The sequence below is a fragment of the Oncorhynchus masou genome, unplaced genomic scaffold (assembly GCF_036934945.1).
Source record: "Oncorhynchus masou masou isolate Uvic2021 unplaced genomic scaffold, UVic_Omas_1.1 unplaced_scaffold_4658, whole genome shotgun sequence".
NCBI classification, from domain to species: Eukaryota; Metazoa; Chordata; class Actinopteri; order Salmoniformes; family Salmonidae; genus Oncorhynchus; species Oncorhynchus masou.
The window spans coordinates 3671-11836 of NW_027011053.1; the positions used below are offsets into that span (position 1 = coordinate 3671).

General features: G+C 45.6%; 1 long non-coding RNA gene across 3 annotated transcripts; it reads left to right on the forward strand.

Annotated features, from left to right (window-relative positions):
- Positions 1-343: 343 nt before the first annotated feature.
- On the forward strand, positions 344-6628 carry LOC135535251 (uncharacterized). 3 transcript variants are annotated; one of them, XR_010454838.1, is made up of 3 exons: positions 443-570; positions 5672-5734; positions 6169-6628. It is a non-coding gene; the product is annotated as an uncharacterized LOC135535251 (long non-coding RNA). The 3 variants fall into 3 exon arrangements; XR_010454839.1 differs by having other exon boundaries at positions 6178-6628; XR_010454837.1 differs by lacking the exon at positions 6169-6628 and having other exon boundaries at positions 344-570; positions 5672-5763.
- The last annotated feature ends 1538 nt before the right edge of the window (positions 6629-8166 follow it).

Sequence of the window (8166 nt, forward strand, 5' to 3'; positions counted from 1 at the left end):
ACAACGCAGTAAAACCGATCTGACACGTCATGGGTCCAGTTAGACAGTAGTAAAATAGAACTCATTGATTTGACATCAAACGTATTTCAATCTGATTGTAATAGGCCTGTAGCCTACTGTTTATATTTTAATGCAGTCGTTTTCTTTTCAGTTGAATCGTCTTTTTATTATGGGGTTTGTTTGACTCCAATTACGAAGACATTGGCAACTTTATTCTGGAGTTAAATTACAATGTTACTCGTGAGGGTTTGGGTAACGGCTCTGAGATTTAACGAAGGTTCTAACGATTTTAAATTGGCGTTAAGATAATTTTGGGGAAGCCCTGGTTAATATTAGTGCACAGTGTAGGGAATAGGCAGCCATCTGTAAACAGTTGGGACTGCAGCCATGTTATCACTGCCCTATGGACATACTAGGTGGTCGTACAGCTTGTGTATTGAAACTCTTCCCCCCGTCTCTGACCACCAGGTTGATGACAACAAGAAGCTGGGCGAGTGGGTTGGTCTGTGCAAGATCGACCGGGAGGGAAAACCCCGTAAGGTGGTGGGCTGCAGCTGTGTTGTGATCAAGGTATAAACCCACTGCTCTGGAAACACCTCGGAGGGAAAGCTGCAGGATTGGTGTGAATCCACTGTGACGTCATAAACAGGCCATTGGGGAGTTGGACTGCTCTTTGTGACGTCATAAACAGGCCATTGAGGAGTTGGACTGCTCTTTGTGACGTCATAAACAGGCTAGTGAGGAGTTGGACTGCTCTTTGTGACGTCATAAACAGGCTAGTGAGGAGTTGGGCTGCTCTTTGTGACGTCATAAACAGGCTAGTGAGGAGTTGGACTGCTCTTTGTGACGTCATAAACAGGCTAGTGAGGAGTTGGACTGCTCTTTGTGACGTCATAAACAGGCTAGTGAGGAGTTGGACTGCTCTTTGTGACGTCATAAACAGGCTAGTGAGGAGTTGGACTGCTCTTTGCACGTCATAAACAGGCTAGTGAGGAGTTGGACTGCTCTTTGTGACGTCATAAACAGGCTAGTGAGGAGTTGGACTGCTCTTTGTGACGTCATAAACGGGCTAGTGGGGAGTTGGACTGCTCTTTGTGACGTCATAAACAGGCTAGTGAGGAGTTGGACTGCTCTTTGTGACGTCATAAACAGGCTAGTGAGGAGTTGGACTGCTCTTTGTGACGTCATAAACAGGCTAGTGAGGAGTTATAGACCTACAGTCAGTGTCCATATTTCAGTTTCCATTTAACCCATCTAAACAGCAGGCTACAGTTCCCTTGACGTGCCACAAGGCCTATTTTGAAATCCCATCTTGTGACTGGAATTTGTATAGCGCCTCACAATCACCACACAACACAGCCGGCACTGCTGACTCACAATCACTACACAACACAGCCGGCAGTTAAACCCTAACGTTTAGGTTTATGCACCTGAACTAGATCCCCTCAAATAATGAGACCTCAATGTAGCCTATAGATATAATTAAAAAATGTATGGATTTTTAAAAGGTATTGTTTCTCTTTATTCAACCCGCCTGCCCTTCAGCCACACAATATTAAACCCGTCTGGACTGCGGGTTGTGAGGGTGAGGGGGCGACCCGGGCGTCAGTAGTGGGCCAGGCGAGTGCAGCTGCTGTGCTGTCAGTGCCATGCAGCTGCTTGTCCTATACAGCTGGTCAGAGTGTCTGCCAGGGTACGAGCTCCTACACCTCGCTGTGGTGTCTGGGGTCCCAATTAATGGCTACATGTACCTTTATTAGACTGAATCAACCTTTAACATACTGACTAGGGTGTACAACTCTACCGGTAACATACTGACCACGGTGTACAACTCTACCGGTAACATACTGACTAGGGTGTACAACTCTACCGGTAACATACTGACTAGGGTGGACAACTCTACCGGTAACATACTGACCACGGTGTACAACTCTACCGGTAACATACTGACCACGGTGTACAACTCTACCGGTAACATACTGACCACGGTGTACAACTCTACCGGTAACATACTGACCAGGGTGTACAACTCTACCGGTAACATACTGACTAGGGTGTACAACTCTACCGGTAACATACTGACCACGGTGTACAACTCTACCGGTAACATACTGACCACGGTGTACAACTCTACCGGTAACATACTGACCCACGGTGTACAACTCTACCGGTAACATACTGACTAGGTGTACAACTCTACCGGTAACATACTGACTAGGGTGTACAACTCTACCGTAACATACTGACTACGGTGTACAACTCTACGGTAACATATTGACTAGGGTGTACAACTCTACCGGTAACATACTGACTAGGGTGTACAACTCTACCGGTAACATACTGACTAGGGTGTACAACTCTACCGGTAACATACTGACCACGTGTACAACTCTACCGGTAACATACTGACCACGGTGTACAACTCTACCGGTAACATACTGACCACGTGTACAACTCTACCGGTAACATACTGACCACGGTGGACAACTCTACCGGTAACATACTGACCACGGTGTACAACTCTACCGGTAACATACTGACTAGGGTGTACAACTCTACCGGTAACATACTGACCACGGTGTACAACTCTACCGGTAACATACTGACTAGGGTGTACAACTCTACCGGTAACATACTGACCACGGTGGACAACTCTACCGTAACATACTGACCACGGTGTACAACTCTACCCGGTAACATACTGACTAGGTGTACAACTCTACCGGTAACATACTGACCACTGTACAACTCTACCGGTAACATACTGACCACGGTGTACAACTCTACCGGTAACATACTGACCACGGTGGACAACTCTACCGGTAACATACTGACCACGGTGTACAAACTCTACCGGTAACATACTGACCACGGTGTACAACTCTACCGGTAACATACTGACTAGGTGTACAACTCTACCGGTAACATACTGACCACGGTGTACAACTCTACCGGTAACATACTGACCACGGTGGACAACTCTACCGGTAACATACTGACCACGGTGTACAACTCTACCGATAACATACTGACCACGGTGTACAACTCTACCGGTAACATACTGACCACGGTGTGCAACTCTACCGGTAACATACTGACTAGGGTGTACAACTCTACCGGTAACATACTGACCACGGTGTACAACTCTACCGGTAACATACTGACCACGGTGTACAACTCTACCGGTAACATACTGACTAGGGTGTACAACTCTACTGCAACATACTGACCACGGTGTACAACTCTACCGGTAACATACTGACCACGGTGTACAACTCTACCGGTAACATACTGACCACGGTGTACAACTCTACCGGTAACATACTGACTAGGGTGAACAACTCTACCGGTAACATACTGACTAGGGTGTACAACTCTACCGGTAACATACTGACTAGGTGTACAACTCTACCGGTAACATACTGACTAGGTGTACAACTCTACCGGTAACATACTGACCACGGTGTACAACTCTACCGGTAACATACTGACCACGGTGTACAACTCTACCGGTAACATACTGACCACTTATGTACAACTCTACCGGTAACATACTGACCACGGTGTACAACTCTACCGGTAACATACTGACTAGGGTGTACAACTCTACCGGTAACATACTGACCACGTGTGTACAACTCTACCGTAACATACTGACCACGGTGTACAACTCTACCGGTAACATACTGACCACGATGTACAACTCTACCGGTAACATACTGACTACGGTGAACAACTCTACCGGTAACATACTGACCACAATGTACAACTCTACCGGTAACATACTGACTAGGGTGTACAACTCTACCGGTAACATACTGACCACGGTGTACAACTCTACCGGTAACATACTGACTAGGATGTACAACTCTACCGGTAACATACTGGCCACGGTGTACAACTCTACCGGTAACATACTGACTAGGATGTACAACTCTACCGGTAACATACTGACCACGGTGTACAACTCTACCGGTAACATACTGACCACGATGTACAACTCTACCGGTAACATACTGACCACGGTGTACAACTCTACCGGTAACATACTGACTAGGATGTACAACTCTACCGGTAACATACTGACTAGGGTGTACAACTCTACCGGTAACATACTGACCACGGTGTACAACTCTACCGGTAACATACTGACTAGGATGTACAACTCTACCGGTAACATACTGACCACGGTGTACAACTCTACCGGTAACATACTGACCACGGTGTGCAACTCTACCGGTAACATACTGACCACGGTGTACAACTCTACCGGTAACATACTGACTAGGGTGTACAACTCTACCGGTAACATACTGACCACGGTGTACAACTCTACCCGGTAACATACTGACTAGGTGTACAACTCTACCGGTAACATACTGACTAGGGTGTGCCAACTCTACCGCAACATACTGACCACGGTGGACAACTCTACCGGTAACATACTGACTAGGTGTACAACTCTACCGGTAACATACTGACTAGGGTGTACAACTCTACCGGTAACATACTGACTAGGTGTACAACTCTACCGGTAACATACTGACCACGGTGTACAACTCTTACCGGTAACATACTGACCACGGTGTACAACTCTACCGGTAACATACTGACCACGGTGTACAACTCTACCGGTAACATACTGACCAGGGTGTACAACTCTACCGGTAACATACTGACTAGGGTGTACAACTCTACCGGTAACATACTGGCCACGGTGTACAACTCTACCGGTAACATACTGACCACGGTGTACAACTCTACCGGTAACATACTGACTAGGGTGTACAACTCTACCGGTAACATACTGGCCACGGTGGACAACTCTACCGGTAACATACTGACTAGGGTGGACAACTCCACCGGTAACATACTGACTAGGGTGTACAACTCTACCGGTAACATACTGACCACGGTGGACAACTCTACCGGTAACATACTGACCACGGTGTACAACTCTACCGGTAACATACTGACTAGGGTGTACAACTCTACCGGTAACATACTGGCCACGGTGTACAACTCTACCGGTAACATACTGACTAGGGTGTACAACTCTACCGGTAACATACTGACTAGGGTGTACAACTCTACCGGTAACATACTGACTAGGGTGTACAACTCTACCGGTAACATACTGACTAGGGTGTACAACATACTGACCACAGTGGATAACATACTGACTAGGGTTGAAGGGCAGGAATGTGGTAACTGAAAATTGCCGGGATTTACTGCCCAAAACCACTCCCCTTTTCCTGGGATAACTGAAAACCCAGTCAAATATTGATATGAACCGCGTGGTGTGAAATGGGACTGTTAAATGATAAGGAGTGTCTAAATCTGGGCTTCTCTACGGCCTGATGAATCATCAAATCAAGGTTGGGGACAGACAGCACATCTCCGTGTGGAGTGCAGTTCACAATGGAACATTTTGTAAAATACTGGGAAATTCATGCAATCCCAATACTGACCACAATGTATGTACATATTCTCTGTTCCAAATTGGACCATTACTCCCTGTGTAGTGCACTACTTTACAGTATTAAGTTCACTATACAAGGTGTCATTTGGGACACTTCTCAGTTTGTTCTAAACCTTGAAGTGTCCTGTAGCTAGTATCCTGTGTAACTGTCCCCCCCATGCTGTCTAACACTGTCCTGTCCCTCTACAGGACTATGGCAAGGAGTCTCAGGCTGGGACGTGATTGAGGAATACTTCAAGGCCAAGAAATGAGGTGTCATTTTCAATAAAAGCTGAAATGAAGTTTCTGTCTGTGGAGAGTTAATTATTAAGTGCGACCTGGGAGAGAGAGAGAGCTTTATTTAAAGGTACAGTCTGCTACAACCACTTGGGTGACTAAGCTGAAAACATTTCAGACCGTTCTGTTAAAACAACTAGAGCCTACGTACACGTTACAGAGATTCTAATCTTAATTGGCACATTTCAAACTGTCCTTTTGTGAGGGAACTAGTTCTGTACAATGGTGGGGTCGATAAACTTAATCTTTAGGTTGGGAACACTTTTGTCTTCCTAATAAGATTACAACGACGATTGGATTACACTAACGTTACTGCGTGGTTGTAGCAGGTTTAACTCGTTAGTTCTATTAGTTATGGTGTCTACGATGTTGCTTTAGAAAATCTGGTGACATCTGTTATCTAACTACAGTGATTATAGGCTGTGGAGTGGATCTGTGTTGGAAATGATTTCTGGTCACCGACAGCTGATGTGTTGCGCATTGACGTCCACAAGCGACTGGAAGAAGAAGTGAAAGGAGGGGAGACGCGAGAAGGAATACGAAACGTGGCTGCTGGGAAAGTGAACTGTGTTTACGTGTGATCAGGGGTGTAATTCATTCCACCGATTCTGTTAAATGTTTCTTACGCGGAGCAAAACGGGAATGAACACACCTGGATTTGTTCGTTAACTTGTTTTGAATCTGTTGGACTGATGACACCCTATATCAGCCAGAGTGTGCAAGGTGGTATTGAATGTCACTTTCTGCCCATGTGCCATCTCAAATTTCTCTACCTGTGTGTACCTACACAGGAAACTTTCATTCATAGGTTAGGTTTTAGCAGCCTCATACTGCTGTTATAGTAATAAGGCTTTGCTCATGATGGGGGGGGGGGGGGGGGGTCGTCCATCGTAACCACCACTGATCTCTGGTATGTCTGGAGAAAGAAATCCAACACTTTTACGATTGGAATTCATGTGCAGTGCCTTCAAAGTTTGCTAAAGTAACTTGGGGCGGCAGGGTAGCCTAGTGGTTAGAGCATTGGACTAGTAACCGGAAGGTTGCAAGTTCAAATCCCCAAGCTGACAAGGTAAAAAATCTGTCGTTCTGCCCCTGAACAGGCAGTTAACCCACTGCTCCTATTCCTAAATAAGAATTTGTTCTTAACTGACTTGCCTAGTTAAATAAAGGTAAAAAAAGTGTTCACACCCCCTTGACTTATTCCACATTTATGTCATAGCCTGAATTCAAAATGGATTAAATAGATATGTGTAGATGTTCTGACTTAACACCCCATATTGACAGTGAAAGCGGTGTTTTAAAAAAAAAATGGAACGCAGAAATATGTCATTTTATATAAGTATTCACACCCTTGAATCAATACTTTGTAGGTGCACCTTCCGCAGCGATTTTACAAGGCTTTCTGGGTAAATCTCTAAGCGCTTTCTACACATGGATTGCCCTGATTCGTTTCGGAGATTCTTCCCAGGTCGGGTTAAATTGATAATTGCTAGGCGAACATGTTCAGGTCTTGCCAGTTATTTAGCCGTCGTCCATTTTATATGCAGATAGTCTTAAACACAGCTGTGGCCCCAACTTGGATTTTGTGTTAAAACGCTTTACTACAACAAAGCTTTCTTAGTCTCCAACAAGCTTTCTCTGCCCTTAACCTTGTTCTGAACACCTCCAAAACAAAGGTCATGAGGTTTGGTAAGAAGAATGCCCCTCTCCCCACCGGTGTGATTACTACCTCTGAGGGTTTAAAGCTTGAGGTAGTCAGTCACCTCATACAAGTACTTGGAAGTTTGGCTAGACGGTACACTGTCCTTCTCTCAGCACATATCAAAGCTGCAGGCTAAAGTTACATCTAGACTTGGTTTCCTCTATTGTAATCGCTCCTCTTTCACCCCAGCTGCCAAACTAACCCTGATTCAGATGACCGTCCTAGCCATAAGGTATGCAAACGCACATGTGGACAAGCCAGCTTCATTTTGGAATAAGGTGCTGTGGACTGATGAAACAAAGATTGAGTTATTTGGTCATAACAAGGGACATTATGCATGGCGGCAAAGAACACAGCGTTCCAAGAAAAACACTTGCTACCCACAGTAGAATGGGGGTCCCATCATGCTGTGGGGCTGTGTGGCCAGTGCCGGTACTGGGGATCTTGTTAAGGTTGAGGGTCGCATGAATTCCACTCAATATCAGCAGGTTCTTGGGAATAATGTTGAAGAAGCAGTCACAAAGTTGAAGTTACACCGGGGCTGGATATTTCAACAAGACAACGACCCAAAACACTGCTCAAAATCTACCCGGACATTTATGGAACAAGTACAATGATCTGGAATGGCCAGACCTGAATATCATTGAATGGCCATCCCAGTCCCCAGACCTGAATGTTATTGAATGGCCATCCCAGTCCCCAGACC